This window comes from Emydura macquarii, unplaced genomic scaffold, assembly GCF_026122565.2.
Source record: "Emydura macquarii macquarii isolate MOO-44397 ecotype Brisbane River unplaced genomic scaffold, CSIRO-AGI_Emac_v2 contig_1483, whole genome shotgun sequence".
Classification (NCBI taxonomy): domain Eukaryota; kingdom Metazoa; phylum Chordata; order Testudines; family Chelidae; genus Emydura; species Emydura macquarii.
Window position 1 is genome coordinate 15,970,528 of NW_027131620.1, and position 18,205 is coordinate 15,988,732.

General features: G+C 42.0%; 1 protein-coding gene across 23 annotated transcripts in view; it reads right to left on the bottom strand.

The window, feature by feature from the left end:
- The window catches only part of NCOA3 (nuclear receptor coactivator 3), a 152,570-nt gene that overhangs the window by 92,948 nt on the left and 41,417 nt on the right, over nt 1-18,205 (bottom strand). For 16 of the 23 annotated variants that reach the window (XM_067554293.1, XM_067554285.1, XM_067554300.1 and 13 more), the window contains one exon: nt 4,027-4,079. The exons of 3 other annotated variants lie outside the window; for them this stretch is intronic. The gene's annotated coding sequence lies outside the window, so the exon portion shown is untranslated. Of the gene's footprint in view, nt 1-469; nt 513-4,026; nt 4,083-18,205 lie in introns of those variants that run through there. 4 more of the 23 variants (XM_067554284.1, XM_067554281.1, XM_067554286.1 and 1 more) reach the window with 3 other exon arrangements.

Here is an 18,205-nt window from a genome sequence, read left to right on the forward strand (position 1 = left end):
GCTGATAAGAATACAGTGGGAGACTGTACCAAAAGCTTTGCTAAAGTCAAGGTATATCACATCCACTGCTTTCCCCACATCCACAGAGCCTGTCATCTAATCATAGAAGGCAATCAGGTTGGTGTGGCATGACTTGCCCTTGGTGAATCCATACTAACTGTTCCTGATCACCTTCCTCTCTTCCGAGTGCCTCAAAATGGATTCCTTGAGGACCTGTCCATGATTTTTTCCAGGGACTGAGGTAAGGCTGACCGGTCTGTAGTCCCCGGATCCTTTTTTGAAGATGGGCACTATATTTGCTTTTTCCCATCAACCAGGACCTCCCCCAATTGCCATGAGTTTTCAAAGACAATGACCAATGGCTCTGCGATCACATCAGCCAACTCTCAGTACCCTCGGATGCACTGCATCTCGCCCCAGGGACTTGCGTATGTCCAAACCTGTTCTTTCAGCACTGAGGGCTACTCACCTCCTCCCCATTCTGTGCTGCCCAGTCTGGGAGCTGACCTTGTCTGTGAAGACAGAGGCAAAAAAAGCTTTGAGTATTTCAGCTTTTTCCACATCATCTGTCACTAGGTTGCCTCCCCCATTCTGTAAGGGATTAATTCTGTAACCCTCCATTCTATAAAAAGTTAATTTTACTCAGTGAAAAGTAGTACAGACCCACTAGCTCTTGCAAAAAAGCAAGTCCTCAGTTCTCTGGAATGAAAGAGTTAAATTCCATGAGCTATGAATGAGATCATGGCCTTGGAGTCTGAAAAGCCACGAATCCTGGAATTTTGCAATGAGCATTGAATAGTTATTTTTACTGCCTTAGGAATGACAAATTTTTCTGAGCTCTCGAAGTGCTTTAAAATTTGAGGGGCCCTGCCTGAGACATTATAATAAACCTTTTATTAGGCGTACCAATCCTCAAAATAGAAAATCTCTTTAGAAATAGCAAACCCGAAGACAATAGATAGCAAAATATTCTATGACTGGATTTTAATATATTTCATTAAGATTCCAATAGGCAAAGTCCCTATTTTCCAGTAGTTTTGCAGCCATGCAGACTATGTTGAAAGTTAATAATGAAGAACTGCAACTCAATACTTTGCTTTTGGAAACATCTGCAGTGGCCTTTCTGCTCCAAGAGAGTCATAATAGATGGTTAATGTGAAGTCAATGCCACAGAAGAAAAAGGGAAGTATTATTTCATTTAAATAACGATGCTGCTCCTTCCACGAGCTCTTTAGAATTTGTCGAAGGAACACACAAATTGCCATACTAGAGGCCCATCTTGTCCAGTATTGGAGGGAGGTGCAAAAACTACATTACACAATTACAGAATAACCTGCTGAGGGAAAGTTCCTTTCTAGCTTCCCCACATGAACTAATGACCAGTTTAAGTCTTAACACATGGGGGTATATATCCCTTAAACATTTATCCTGTATAGCATAACTGCAGGTGCTTTCATAACCATAAAAATGGATAACGCTTTATTTTAATCCTCCTAAACTCAACATCAAAATATTGTAGCAGTAAGTTCCACAGGTCAAATGCATGGTGCAAAAGTATTTTTTAATCAGTTTTAAATTTGTTGCCTTTCAATCTAATGAAGTGTACCCTTGTTCCTGTAATACGAGAGAGGTTACTTAGGAGCATCTAGATTTCATTATACCATTTGTTATTCTAACTACTTCTATCATGTCCTCTTAAAACAACATCTCTCTAAACTAAACAGTCCCTGTTTTTTTCACTCTCTTCTCATAAGCCCCTTTCTGACTATTATGGTATTCTTAAGATGATTCCAAAACTGAGCCTTAGGATTTTAAAGTTCTCTCGCTTTTGTCTTGAGGGTCCTTTAAACACTAGAGTCTCCTTTGTTTTGATATCCCAAATTTTAAATTAATAGACTTTAAGGTCAAAAGGGACCATCATGATCATCTACTCAGACCTCCTGCATATTACAGGCCACAGAATCTCACCCACCTATTCCTGTAGTAGGCCCAAAACCTCTTGCTGAGTTACTGAAATCCTCAAATCTTGATTTAAAGACTTAAGTTATAGAGAATACACCATTTACTCTGTTCAAACCAGCAAGTGATCTGTGCTGCAGAGGAAGGTGAAAAAAAAAATCAGGGTCTCCGCCAATCTGACCTGTGGGAAATTCCTTCCTGACCTGAGATATGGTGATCATAGAATCATAGGACTGAAAGGGACCTCAAGGTGTCTTCTAGTCCAGTCCCCAGCACTCAAGGCAGATCCAAGCATTATCCAAGACCATCCCTGACAGGTAACTTTCCAACCTGCTCTTAAAAATCTCAAGTGACAGAGATTCCACCACCTCCCTAGGCAGTTTATTCCAGTGCATAACCAGTTAAACCCTAAGCACATGGGCAAGACCCACCAGCCAGACACCTCAGTAAGAATTCTCTGTAGTAATTCAGAGCCCTCCCCATCTAGTGTTCCATCTTCCATTGTGTGTCAGAATAACACAATGTCCCAGTTAACATAAGATCCAAGACTAACATTAAATGTGTTAAGGAAGCAAGAAGGAAAGGTGGGGGATTTAAAATTGAGAGGCTGACTAAGCTTTCCCCACCTTTTCAGTACTTGCCCAGTGAGGCAAAAGAGGGTTAATTACTATTGAACAGAACAACTCTCTCTCAGCACTAATTTTTTTCATTGCTTTCATTTGCCATTAAGTCATGAAGGCACTTTCTCAGTTTTCAGATGATGCACAGCTTTCGCCTATAATTTAAGGCTAGAATCCAAGCTGGTATAAATTCTTGGAAAAAGACTACAGTATTTTAAATAAATTAGATAACAAATCTTGATTATGGGGGACAAAGAAGAAATGTCACTACATTTGTCTTGAAATTTTTACCAATGTCTTCTCCACATATCTTAAAATACATTTTTAAAATGTTCATTCAGAATATCCAAAATCCTTTAACAGAAAGTAATAAGAAAAATATTTTTTTCTTTGAGATCAGTTACAATGGGAACTTCATCCTGCTTGCAGGTTGGGGATAGTCTCAAATCTGTCAGTCACTGGCAGCAGAGGAGTAACTCTTCTTCTCAAGTCCATCCATCTGTCCCTCCCTCCCACCTCCCCCTGTGCACTGAGACAACTTTCACAGCCACGATAATTCAATTCTACTTTCCTAAATTACAGATTACATTAAATATATTTTGAGGAAAAAACAATTTCTCCTACTGAAGACCATGGAAAATTTCCCATAACACAACCCAAATCTTTGGGTGTTAATTTCCATCTCCTTTCTAGATAATCCATTTGTCTCCAAGATGAGTCAGATCTGTATACCTTATTACTTGAAGAAAGAAAATTATCAGGTAAGCACACATAATTTTTCCTATTCTTCATTGTTTTATGATCCACAGATCAATTACAATGGGATTTTCACAGCTGTGCGCCTCCAGGGTGGGAATCAGGATCATCCTTTAAATATGGATATTTAAAACAAGATACATTATAGAGCCTCCATCTTCCTCTGGGCACTAAGACATGCAGAAGACTTCTGCCAAAAAAATGGTATTGCTTAAAGTCTGGATGACCAATTTGTAAAATATTGGTGAATTTATCTTTTGATGGTCATGTGGCTGCCTAGCAGATCTCAATACAGGAGATACAAACTCTCTGCCCTGTCCTAAAAAAAAAAAAAAAAGCTCTGTGTATGCTCAAAAGTTTGTCTCTTTCATCAGCAGAAGTTGGTCCAACAACAGATATCACCTCATCCACCTTGTTTCTCTAATGCGCTTAAGGAGTGGGCTTTGACACTTAACAGAAGGAAGAACATTTCTTGAATTTACTTTGGGCATGTATGCTATGACAGTTGTGTGGACTACCTGTTTGAATCAGAAGCACAAAACTGGATGAGAAAGCTCAACTTCAAATTTCATCTGATTGAATATAGTAGCAACTGTGAGGTTTGCTTTAGTGGATAGAAAGCATGAAATCTGCAGGTGTTCAATCTAGATAGTGCGGAAGCAAAATTAGGTGCCAAGAGGTCTCTTACTACCTGCTTATTCTTCCACGCCTGGGCTGTTGTCCTTCTCATTGCTCCAGGGCCAGCTGCTGGGGGGAAGAGGAGATGGTGGTGAGACATGGCAGCCTGCAACAGAAGCTGGGTATAACCACCTAGGCATTAAGACTAGTGACCTACAGTGGCAATTAGGAATGAAAGCTCAAAAGGGCATTATGATCTGAAGTGGCATCTAACAATGACAATCTGATATTTCCCTAATCTTTTAGATGTGGACAGGCAATCCCAATCCCTCTATTACCTGCTATTCCAAGGAGAATGAGGAGATATTTATAGCTATAGCTTGTGTAGGGAAGCTGCAGACCTCATAATCAGTGTCACAATACTCAGTAGTCTGCTTGGAAGTCAAGCCTCCAGACTGTTTTTTTGTTATTTTGTTTCTAATGTATAAAATTAAAAATCTCTTCTGTATTGATCTGCCCTGCTGACCTCCACAAAGGTGAGCAAATGAAAATTAGCTGATATTTATTTATTTCCCCTTTAGGGATTTGTCCACAAAATTGCTTCATAAGCAGAAGTGAAATTGGGCTGGGGTTCAAAGATGCACTCCTCTAAACCTCTATCCCTCTCCACTGCCTCGAGTAAAAAATGGACAGATAGGTCTGTGTCACCCTTGAAGGCCACAACCTGAGATGATCAACAATTGTGAATTTGTGGGAGACTTATAAAAGTGGCAGTAGAGAAAGGGAGCTGGGCTAGAAAACCCCTTAACACAGTATCTGGTGTTGGAGGTGTCTGCTCTGTCCAGTACTGTCTACCCACATCCTGAGGTGCGCCAGAGGGAAAAGAGACAGAGGCAGCTAAACTCTGTAGTCACGAGCATGGCTCTTAGTATAGAGTCTCTAGGGACTCTGGCACACTCTTCCATCTGGCATACTGTCCTTCTAGCATTGCTCCCCCTCATAAGGATTGGGGGAGGGCACTGCTTGCCTGTGGAGCCAGATTTTCCAATCCTGTCTACCTCCTCTGAATGATGAGGGCGGGGGTGGGGGGGGGAGGAGGAGGAGGAGGGAGTGCTCCTTGCCCAGATCAGTCTGGTCTGTATAGAGGAGTGAACTGCACTCTCCCACAGAGCCTTGAGCTCTTGAATGAGACACTCCATAAGGGGATGAAGTAGGAGATGCAAAAATCTCTGTTGCCTCTGGCTTTTCTCAGCCCACCTCTATTCTTGAAGCCTGCAAGGCATCAGCTGTGGCAAATACCTCAGAAGGCGGAACTGAGCAGACAATCTCCCCAGAAGACAAGTGTGCAGCCCTGGGAAACTGCTGGGAATTAGGTGGGTTATTGTGCCAAAACATTTGACAGTTTTCAAATAAATTTTGGAATTTCCTTCAGAAAGCTCTGCAGCAGGAACAGGTGGATGAGCTACTAGCTGTTGTGCAAGTTGAAAAAAGTGGAGGGAAATCCAGGAAGTGGTGCTGCCAATGTCTGACAGATATGAATCTGCCCCCAAGCTGCAATCAGACTAAAAACCCATTGTAATAGATCTCTGGGCCTTAGCACGATAAAGAAAGTATTTGTAAATAGTTTCTTCAGTTTATATGTAAAAACCCCTGAATGCTAGTTTTTTAAGGCTAGAGACTGCAGTAACACTAAACATATGCTACTGTTTATTCAAGTAAAGGGAAAAAAGTCTAAAAGTTAATAGTTTGTGTAAAAACTCTTAATGATGGGAATCTTTAAGTTTCACTATTTTCAGGTGGTTATATGCTTCTCATTAGCAGCAGTATTTACAACCCCAACCATTTAAGAAACAGGAATCAGGCCTCAAAATGTCAAAATCTCATGATTTCTAAGGCTAAAACATTTTGGGAGTTTTTTCTTTGAGCCTTTAGCTTACTCACATTTTATTTTTCTTCACACCCCACTCCCACTCAAGGGCTAGAAACTTACTTTCTCTCACCCCCCCTCACACAGTCATAGACTCCAAAGTGTTGGGACTTTCAAAACAGTATGAGGAGCCTTAAAACAAAACTGCAAGATTTAGCAGAACTGAAGTTGCTACTGCAACTTTTTCAAAAGTCTGATTAAGAAAAAAAATAAGTTTTAGCATTATCTAATAAGTAGTCTCCTATCTTATTGTTGGCGCACACTGCAATTTCTAAAGATTATCTCTCTTTGTGAAATTTTTCACTATTTGATATACATTTTCTTAAAAGCTATCCATATTTAAAACACACAATGTCAGACTAATGCTAAAAACACAGGTTTATAGCTTCGTTGAAAAGGAAATAGTTCAGATCAAGTCCCCAAGGGTTAAAGTTACTCAAATGACAAACAAATATTGTTTGCAGTATTGTTGTAGCTATATTGGTCACAGGATATTAGACAGACAAGGTGTGTGAGTTAATATATTTTATTAGACCAACTTCTGTTGGTGAAAGAGACAAGCTTTTAAGCTTCCTCAGAGCTCTTCTTCAGGTGTGGGAAAGGTACTCAGAGTGTCACAGCTAATTACAAGGTGGAACAGATTGTTTAATAGAAGTAGTTATGGTTTCTTACAATGTACTTATCCTAAACAATCTGTTCCCCCCGTGACACACTGAGTACTTTTCCCAGACCTGAAGAAGAGCTCTGGGTAAGCTCAAAAGCTTGTTTCTTTCATCAACAGAAGTTAGTCTGATAAAGATATTACCTCATCCACCCTGACTCTCTAACTTAAATATGTATTGTATGAGCAAAGGTGTATACAAATAAAGCACGTGAGGAAAACATTTTACAATATTTGAAATTACATTCTTCATATGTTTCTTGAATGCTGTTGCTCAATTATTAAATGAGCAAAAGCTTTTTTAATCATTGTCATGATCTTAAGCACTATGTTTCTTTTTAGTAAGAGAAAGGTATTCACTCCATTTATTCAGATTGAAATTTTTAATTATCTCTAGTAGTAACAAAAACATTGTGGCGTTGATTTGTGAGGAAAGATTATTTCTTCAGAGAGGTTAGTAGCTGTCTTGCATATAGGATTCTATACAATTTCAATCTGTTTCCTTTATTAAATGCTTGCTTAGGATTATAAACGACCCAGAGCCTTCCTTTTCCATACAAGGCCTTGATGCATAATATGATTTGCAGTGTCCAAACCAGAGAAAAATCTCATGAACAATGAAAATAGCCCACACACACACAAGCATAGAACAAAGAATACAGTGGGAAAAATCAAACTATATAATAGCTGCTCTGCTTAGGAACACAGAGAAGCCACTGAAAATCATTATGAACGTGTTTTACTATCCCTACTGCAAGGGGAATTGCACACAAGAGGGGGCAGGGAATCTGCTATTAATCATATTATATTCATTGTTCCTTTGATGCTGCTAGCAATACTTCAGGGGACTCCCTCCTCAATTCCTAGATAAAGCTGTAGCGAGAGAACAACAGTCTTTTGAAGCAGAGATCTGTACCCCACAAACCTTCACAATATTACACTGCCATGCTAGCCCTGAAGAACTATGGAGTTTTGAGCATGTTTATGACACATTTACAGCAGCTTATTAAGTCAACGTTAAAAATCCTTGGCATATTAATACTCTACTGGGGTTTATTTAATAAAAGTCCTCTTATATAATATGCTTTATTTTAAGTCTCAGACAGAAGAAACATTCTCAGGAGCAGGCTAATAAGATAAGTACATGATCATCCAGTAGTTAGGTTTCAAATTTTTTCTTTGTGCTTCCTTTGTGCAGGGAAGAAATTGTGAATGCCAACTCTAAATATGCCATTTATTTAATCTTTGATTTTAAAGTGGCACTTAAGAATGTTCAGTAAACCTTGCCTCTCAGTTAGAATATTGAGCCAAACACTGGGGGAGGGAAGATGTCAGCTGATACATGGAATAACTAATCAACTATTCTGTTACCCAGGGCTGTGGGAGTGAGCAAGAGTTGTTTAAAGAAAAAGAAACCTATACCAAGATGGTCAGCCTTTATTTTGCATTAAAGAAAGTAATGCTGCTTCTAGTATACTTTGTGGCATCACCTAAACTACGAGCATGTCATCAGATGCAATTATTCTGTAACATCATGGAAGGAAGGTGAATTTTTAAAGGACTTGAAGATTAAAGGCCTGATTTTCCTTTCATTTAACACCAGTATAAATCCCTTGAAGACAGAGTTATACCGGTGTAAAATCTGAGAGAGATGAGAATCATGCCCTAAAGTCACTCAACGAACATAACCAGAAACCAGTTCATAAGCAGACTTGTGGCAGTTATCGTGCACCACCTGCAAATCACAAAAGAACCAGATTGAATCTGGAAAGTAAGTGATCCCAGCTCAAACACACAAACATGTGTTCAAAATGTATATTCTTCCTCCCTCTAAGAAAAACAACCAGGGACAAAAACAGGATAATTACAGCTGTGGGTCTCAGCTAACTGGAATGCAGTTATAGCATACCACCACTTTGTGAACAGAGAAAATAAATTCTATTTATTATTAAGTGCATCTCTGGAAGGCTTTTTATATAGACAACAGAAGCCACTTTAATCTTAAAAAAAACACTAATACAAGTTTTTTTTAAGTTGCTAAAGCAAAGAAATAAAACATTTTAGCTTGCCAGGATCCAACTGATGACTCATTCTCCCTTCCCTAGTTCCTAATTAATAGCAGTAGCAGCCTCCATTTGGACTTTTTATGTACAAAGAAATATCTTGATATCTAGGGAAAAAACACAATTCCTACTTGTTTACAGATCAAAAATTTTAAAAACAGCTGGTGTTGCTAAGAAAAAATAAATCCAACTTTGCCATTACTGGAACTGCAAACTACTTGCTTGTGCTTGTTCTTCTTTCCCTCCTCCCACTCTCTTGGAAAGGCCGCATGCAGCACTGCATGACCACATAGAATTAATACCAGGACAGGAAAAAACCTCTGCTGGGCAAGTGGTAGGCGTTCCACAAGAATTGCTACAGGGTCAAAAGTTTACTGTGGTTTCAATTTCACCTTTTAGCAACCAATCAGAAAACACAGATTTCAGACAGCTCCTCAAGCTGCAAATGAAAATTAACACATTGAGTACCAGATTTTAAATGTAAAAAAAAAATATCTTAGATTAAAGCCACATTCTCCTACCTATCAGAACTTAAAAGTTTTTTAAAACAATTTTATATTTACTTTAAGCAAACAAGCTGGAGTAAAACCTTGTTTTTTCCTATCTTCCCCTTCAAACACTGTATTTAAACTAAGATTTCCCTTGCAATATTTTATAGGTGTTTATCATTCTTTTAAGCAGGAAAGTAAATTAGAAACAACTTTATGAAGATGAAAAGCCTGTTTTATACAAACAATAACCCAAAATGCTATACAGAGTTAAAACCACAGCAGAAAGAAGGAGAAATTACAAGGCATAATCAGGTGAAAAAGCTATTTTATAATTTCAGCTGAAAGCAGAATCAATGAGTTGGACAGATACAGGAAGGAAACTAAAGATGGCAGCAGTTGCGGAGAAGAAGGAGCTTGAATCAACAGTGTTGTATAAAGAGACAGAGGAGACTGGTACTTGAGGAGAGGAAAGGAGCAGATACAAGGCCAGAGAGGCTGACCTCAGCAAAGCCAAGGGAAGGTTTTTAAAACAGGTATGATTGTACAGGCAGGTGGCAAGCTGTAATTGCCATGAGGTGTACTTTATTACAGCAAAATGTAAGTTCAGTATGTTTTGGGTAGTTGAGAATCATCTGTGCTGAGGACTGGGCTGGGTCCAGACCATACTAGGCTACCTATATCAAGAACCAATTCCATATAGGTAATTATAGATGTCTAGTAGATATTCTCCTATGCTTAACAGAATTTCCTGGATCTGTAGAGAGGAGTCCATCTGTGGAACTTAACCAGCCAACAATCATGCCCATCAGGTACAGCAACTCCAGGTATGAATGAAATATCTGACCATGGTACTGTAAGATCAGGTCCAAATGATCAAGGAGCTAGCTAGGAAGCTGAATAGACATTTGTAATAGATCTGTCAGCCAAAAGTCCCTCAGCCAAAAAGGGACAACAAGAATGGTCATGGCCTTGTTTCTCCTGATCTTTGGGATACCCTAAGAATCAGGGCAAATCAATAGAAAGCCATAGTGCACAGACTCTGTTCCACTGTAGGAGGAAGGCCTCAGATGATCAAAGATTAATTCTGGGTTCAGTCCTCTGAAGCAAATATTCTGACACTTAGTATTATCCTTGGTGGCAAACACATCTACTGGAGGAATCTCATCTATCCCATGACCCTTCATTGTTGGTGAGAGACTGCTCTGAAAGTATGCCTAGCTATGTCTGACTCACTGGAGGTGAAGAACCATCAGGGTTACCACATTCTGATGGCACCAACTCCAGCACTTGTGAGCCTTTAAAAATGAAGAATAGGTGTCTCCTTGTTTGTTTATGTAGTGTATAGTGGTCAATGAAGATTTGCACTACTGAATTCCTGAAGACAGAGTGGAACACCACACAGATCAGTCTGACAGCTTTGAGCACCAAACCTTCATATGTAACTCGATATCATTTGGACATCTTCAGGTCCCTTCAATCTGTAGGCTATCAAGTGAGCTCTTCAACCTGTCCCTGACACATCCATCATCAGTCCCCATTCATCTTCAGAACAAGGATATATCAGTAAAAGAAATCTCTTCCCCAGTACTGGAATGTGTGAGAAGAGAGGAGTAAAAAATGCCACCATTGTGGGGAGGGGCTTAGTGCTGTTTATTTCATGGCAAAAATCAGTTTTTTCCATGTTAGAACTGAGCTGATAGCAGGATGTCCAGGATAGCACACACAACTGGACAGAAGGAAAAAGTATTATTTGAATCATCAGTAAGGAGGAGTCTGGTGAAGCCCTGTTAAATTAATGTGATTATCCAAGGACAGTGATTTTTGGATCCTGATAGAAACACCTGGCCCAGGGGAAGAGCAGAAGCATGTGCACTAGCTGCAGGAGTGAGTTTGGGGACAGGGCAGGGCACTGGCCCCTCGGTGCGAGTAGCAGGATCTGCACACAGGGCACCAGCCACCAAGGTGGGGAGTACAGGTACCAGACACCAATCTTCAGGCATGGTAGTACGAAGTGCCAGAATGAGATCTGAGCCTAGAACCAGGTACTTGCTCCCACTCTCCCCAAGTCTCAATAGCTCCTATTGCTCCCCCCTCCTATCCCTCTGCTCCCTCCATTCACAGGAAGCTTTTGCTTCCCGGGCACCCTGACAGGAAGTCCAAGAGGACAGTATGATCTTCTACTAAACAAATACCATAACATAAATAAGACTTTCCTATACTCAAGTAAGAATGTAATTAAGATTAATAATGTATTGCTTTGTTTAAATTGCACCTTTTCCCATAAGCTTAATTGTACATGCAGCAACTTTTATGTACTATTGCACATATTGCTGTGTGATCATACAGTGGAAGATCTATATATAGATCTGGAAGCTGGGACAATGGTCTATCTCCAGCCCTTCTGCATAATTCCTGTATGACCGTGGGCAAAGTCTCCTGTTCACTCTGCCTCAAATGTTTTAATCTGGGAAATGGGAACAATATCACCTAGCTCACAAAGCTATTATGAGGCTAAATTAACCAGTGTTTGTAATGTGTGTTGAGATCCATGGATAAAAAGATACAATAAATGATTAAAATAATATAAAACATGGAAAATCAGAACATTAACAGTGGTATGGGAATCTTAACTGTGATTTTTGATACAATTAAAATCTCAATCAATTAGCCTGTAGTTTTTCTTTTAATACTACTATCATACAAGTGAAAAGCAATTAGATTAAAGATGAAAAAAAAATACAGATAGAAAGAGCTGTGTGTCTATTTATAATGATTACGAGTTTATTTGTTATGCCAAAAGGTAAGTTTGCTAGTAATAATTCCTAAGTCTTAGTTACCTACAAAAATAAGAAACAACCAAAATGCTATTTCCATTCATGTACACTACATTTTAAAGATGGCTTAGTTGTTTTAACTTCTCGAAATATTCTGTATGTTTACTGAAATTTTAAATTGAGATGTCATTTAATATAGTCTTTTTACAAGATGGCCTCATTTTAAGAGAAAATGGATGCTATAAAATTTTACATCAAGTCAGCATGTTACCAAGCTTTTCTGTGTGTTCTGAATTTGATTAATACAAGCCAAGGTCACTTCCTGAAAGATGCCTACCACTGCAGCTGCAAGCAAACTAGTCTCCTCTGGGCTCTAAGACTGGGGGATGGGAATGGGCAATGGATATTTCTAATATCAAGACAGATCCCAAAATATACTGTATACAAACCCTGCTTGCTATCTAAAGGCAAAATAAATAAGTCCATCAGCACACCTCAAACAATGAGCAAACAATTTTGTCACACAAGCATTAAACAAAAACCTAATTCTGTGCAACAATCTATAAGTTCTCATGCACAAAAAAAACAATGCCACAGAGACTTTAAAAAGATACATTCTGGTATGTTATTGTGAGATAATGGAATAATTGCTGGTTATCTACCTGAAGCCTTCTTTTAAATTCTCTTGAAATAAAACACAGAATACATACAACCATGTATGTTTTATTATGTAGCTATAAAGCTCAGACAGGTTGCCCTTGAATTAACAGCATGTTTCAGTTCTTCAGAAGCACTGAGGCCCCACCCCATCTAGTGTCATGTTCTGAAACTTTTTTTTTTTTTTTTTAGTTCGTATTAAATGGGTTTAACTAGCAAGGTTTTGCCAGCAGTGTGGACCAGAAATAAATTGTTTCAAGTTTCTGAAAAGTATCCAAGATTACGTACAGGTTTACAAAAATCCATTAAAAGTAAATTATGCTCAACCTTGTTAGATATTTTTATGTACAATTTCAAAACATGGTACATTTGCATCACAGGAGGCAAGGCATAGATATAAAATCTTCCTTAACTCCAAGCACAATTAAAACTTCCAAGTCATGAAAGTCCAATACTGTGTACTGTCCAAAATTGCAGAATGCTCAGTTTTTGCTTCATGAACATATAAGGAATACAGGTCTAGATAATTTCCAGCTTAGAAATGAGTGGTAGCCTGCAGCACTGTGTTCATAAGAACTTCCATGGCTGTTAACACAAGTGGAGCTGAACTGTGGGGTTTAAAAACAAAAACAAAACAAAAAAAAGGCTATTCTAGACATCTTTATAAAACATCTGACTTTACAGGGAAAGGATAGTCCCAAGGTTTATTTTATAAACCTTAAAACAGTCTTGAAAGTTTATTTACATTCATTCTTTGTATGCCATACATGATGTGATATGAAGATTTCTTAGCATTAATTTTAGATGACCTACATAATTAGCAGCAGCTTCTGGAAAACCCACAATGTACTGGTCATTTTTCAAATGGAAAAGAAGAAAATCCCTATCAAAGGAGCTGACAACCACAATCTCTCAAATTCAAACAGATACTGAAAAGATTTTGTACTATGGCACCCAATCACATATTCCATATTCAAGGCAGGAAGGTTGAGGTTGCTTAACACTTTTCATTATAAGACCCTGTTTTCAGTTGTTTTTATTTTGCCACATATACATGGTCTGGGCTGAAGTTTTCCATGCCAGATGTCTGCCTCAGGCTGACTTTTGTTGGAAAGTTTCAGCTCAAAAGGGTTCAGTCATGTCTGAGAACGAAGTTGGCCAAAACAATATTCTTTTCCCTATCTTAAAAAATTCTTACTGTTTTAGAAGCTCTAACATCGCCATGCTTTGGAGCAAGAACTTGACATTTAGCAGATGTCAAGGATGTACTTTTCCATAACCCTGTGAAAAAAAATCTGCCCAAATCTGGCCAAGTTATAAGCCTCTGAACAATTTCATTTTACACATGCTCAGAGTTGTGTTAAAAGGCTGGCAACTAAATTCTCCAAAGATTCCATGTCCACAGAGCATGCTTTATCCCCACACAGCTCCTCCACACTGACTGGACTGAGCAAGAGTCATCTCCAGAAAGTGACTGAACATGACCCATCATAGCATGGCAGGAGTTGAGGAGGACTTCCCCGCAATCACTCCTCCCAGCTACTGGGGGCTGCTCTGGTGCTTGGCACTGTAACTGAGAATAAAGAGGGTTTCTTCTATGCTCTTGATGCCCTGCCCATCCAAAAAACACTGGTACCATTAGAACCCATGCAACATGAAGGAATAAAGGGTCAGGAGACAGCAGGTGGATAGTAGCAGAGGGAGACCGAGAGGGTAGGGTTGGGGGTGGAGACTAGAGCACACTCCTCTCCAGAACTCCTAACTGAACCCAGCATTCCTGAGTCTGCTGTCTCCTCTGCTATCATCCAATAGTTCTCAAGAGTATGACTCTCAACCCCCTCTAGTAGATGGTCCACACAGACAGAACAATATCATCTACTATCAGTCACACCATATGCTAAAGCGGTAGGTCTGTTCTGTGGAACTAAATATCCCAACCTTGATGACTCACGTGGGGAATCAATGATTCTACTTCGAGTGATTGCTCATATCCATTCCAATATAGGTGTGCACACAATAGCGCACGATTCTCGGAACTTTTTTCCCCTTAGCAAACCCCATGGGGCCAGCTCTGGTGCCCCCTGGAGTGCCCTGCGCATGCTGCAGCACAAGGCACTGCCGGCCCCAAGCCCCCTCAGTCTCTTCTTTCCGCCGGAGAGTCGCATGGAACTAGCACTTGCTAAATGCAAGTACCATTCCCCTTCTTTGAACTCTTTGTTAGTCGAAGTAGCTAGTTAGTTTTAAGTAGTTGTTAAGTACTGTAGTTTAGTAAGAAGTCCCTGATGGACTTAAGGTGGCCGGGCTATGTCCAGGCCGCCTGGTCTTAACCCTTCCCCTCCCCCCCTGCTTGGTACCTTAAGTGCCTGTGGGGAGAGCAAACAAGAAAGACAAGAGTAAGATATGCAAGGCTTTTAAACAGTGAGCCCAGAGAGAGACAGAGATCAGGTTTAAAGCCTTGCTCTTATCCCAGCGCTCCGCTGTGTGTCCGGGCCATCCTGCTCCCCCTCAGCACCGAACGTCACCTCAGTGCGGAGCGCATCATCGGCACTGGATTTGACTCAGCACAGAGCAGCATCCCCAGTGCCGCTCCCTAGGCCTGTACACACGAAGGATTCCAGGGCCATGCTTCACTCCCTGGGCCTGTGCACACCCCAGGCTTCCAGGTGGCAGTCGCAGCCCAGGCACAGCAGTGACCAGGACCTCCACATAGGCCCTTTTCAACCCCGGCGTGCAGGCTGTTCCTCCGATTCCTGACAGGCAGAGTTGTGCAGGCACTGCCAGACAACACCGCAGCCATTTTTACATAAAGATGCAGGGAGGGGCATGCTCCTCCACTCTCTGAGAGGATGCTACCCATCTGTGGGGCTTTGCCATGAGGTATGACTCCGCTGGACTGCCTCTCACCTCATGGGGATGAGGAGTGACGAGGCGGATCACCTCAACAGGTTGTTTCTACGCCGCCACAACTGGTTTCTGCACCCAGAGGTAGTGACTGCGACCCTCCAAAAGTGAGGTGTCCCCTAACTAGATCTATTCGCGTCGGTTTGGAATGCGCAGTGCCAAGGCTCGGCTTGCGCCGGGGACATGAGACTGGGTCAGTTTCAGATACGTTCCTTAGTAACGGGACAGGAACCCTCCGGTACGCGTTCCCGCCCATTCCACTCCTGCCCAAGGTCCTACTGAATATAAACAGGGACAGGGCGGATGTCATATTCACTGCTCAGGACTGACCGAGCCAGCGCTGGCTCAGCATGCTGCTGGACCTTTCGTTCGCCCCACCCATGGAGCTCCCGAGGCGGCACGACCGTCTCTCCCAGGACCACGGTCACCTGCTGCACCCGGACCTGGACTCCCTGCAGCTCACGGTCTGCAGGCTCTGTGGCTGACGGAGGTAGAGGGAGCCTGCTCGGTGCAGGTCCAACAAGTTCTGCTGGGAAGCAGGGACCCTTCTACACAGGTTGTGTATCAGGCTAAGTAGACATGGTTTACCTCTTAGGCGGAGTCCCGGGCCATTCTGCCAGCCTCTTGCCTCCGCAGGTGACCCTGGAGTACTCCAGGGTCTGGTACTGGCCTAGTTGATGGTCCTCGTAGCAGCTATTTTGGCCTTCCATCACCTGCTAGCGGGGAGATCCCCGTTTTCCCATCCCATGTTGGTCAGGGTACTCAAGGGGGTGGAGATGCGGTATCCCTAGGTCTGCAACCCGGTGCCTCCCTGGGATATCAGCCTGATCCTCTCGAGACTCATAGGGCCCTCCCCCCTTGGAACCCATGGCTTCATGCCCTCTGCCATGCTTCGTGGAGGATAGCCTTCCGGACGGCCATTACCTCAGATTAGGGGATCTCCGAAATTAGGGCCTTGACCCCGGAGCCCCCTTATATACTATTCTATACGGATAAGGTGCAGTTGAGGCCGCACCCAGCCCGGGATTTTTTCCCCAATTTCGTTGTAACCACGATAAATCTCTCCCTGTGTTTTTCCCAAACCACATGGTTTGGAGGAAGAGCAGAGATGGCATTCTCTAGACGCAAGACGAGCCCTAGCCTGCTACATCGAAGACACGGCCATTCCAGAAATCTGTACAGCTCCTCGCCGGGGGGGGGGGGGGACCGGATGAACGGATCACCTGTGTCCGCCCAGCACATCTCCGCATGGATCACATCCTGCATCAAGTGCTTCTATGAGAGGCAAATGTGCCGCTCCCAGGTGTCATCACAGTGCATTCAACCAGAGTTAAGGCCTCATCTACAGCCTTCCTGGAGAGAGTGCCCCTGCAGGACATCTGCAAAGCTGCCACCTGGTCGTCGGTGCACACTTAAACGTCCCACTACGCCATCGTTCAACAGGCAAGAGAGGACATAGGATTTGGCAGAGCCGTGCTAAGGGCAGCTCACTGGTAACTCCTACCCATCTCCAGGGTATAGCTATTTAATCACCAAAATTGGAATGGATATGAGCAATCACTCAAAGTAGAAAACAGGGTTACTTACCAGTAACTGTTCTTCGAGATGTGTTGCTCATGTCCATTCCACACCCACCCTCCGTCCCCGCTGTTGGAGTTGGCAGAAAGAAGGGACTGAGGGGGCGTGGGGCCGGCAGTGCCTCATGTGCTGCGGCATGCGCAGGGCACTCCAGGGGGCACCAGAGCCGGCCCTACGGGGTCTGCTAAGGGGAAAAAAGTTCTGGGAACCGTGCACTGTGGCGTGCACACACCTATATTGGAATAGACATGAGCAACACATCTTGAACAACAGTTACTGGTAAGTAACCCAGTTTTCCACATGACAGAATTTGGTTTGCTTAGAAGAAAAAAAAAAAAAAAAAAAAAAGGAAATTACATTAAAACCCCATGTTAAAAGAATGTTAATATTTGCAAAGTCCTCATACATTAGGAAATGCCAGAATGAAGGCTGATAGCAAAACCTTAATCCAGTGCCATTACGCAAAAGCATTATCATAGTCTTTAAATAAATGATCAAACACTATTTTTTCCCCACAGGATCCCTGCCTCAGGTAGTGCACAGGATGAAACTGCTCTGGGAATTAACCAAGGTTGTATAATGAATGAAGCTATTGTCTGTATGACCCCTGCATCATTTGTGCAGAAGTTCAAAGGTGTGTAGTGAATGAGGCAGGGTACTGCAAGCAATAGGATGGTCTTGAGGTTTAGGCAGTTGAATGCTGCCCTGAACTCGATTCTATCCCTGCTTCTGCCACACAGTTTCTACATGATACCTGGTATGATGGGGTCCCCTGTGGTGCAACCTGAAAACTGTGGGAGGGCCATGCCCTCTTTACTCTCCAGCCTGGGCTGTCCCTCACAATACCTTGCTAGTGACAAGCAGCATGCCCCTCCAGACACCCAGCCAGCCCAACAGCATGCAGAACACCACACCCAGCTAGATCACATGAATGTTAACCTGGGTTGCCTCTCACTTCTGAGATGCTGTCAGCAAGCCACACTTAACTCTCTAGCGTAGACCAGGCCTTTGTCAAAAAAAGTCAGCTTTTGTCGACAGACCAGTGCCAGCGTACACACGCCAATCACCCCCCCCCGCCAACAAAACTGCCATATTTCTGTGACAAAATAAAACCACCTCCACGAGTGGTATAGGGCTTTTGTCAGCATAGCTAGGGCTATGCAGTGTCAATGTAGACACTGCATCCCCTTACAGTGATGG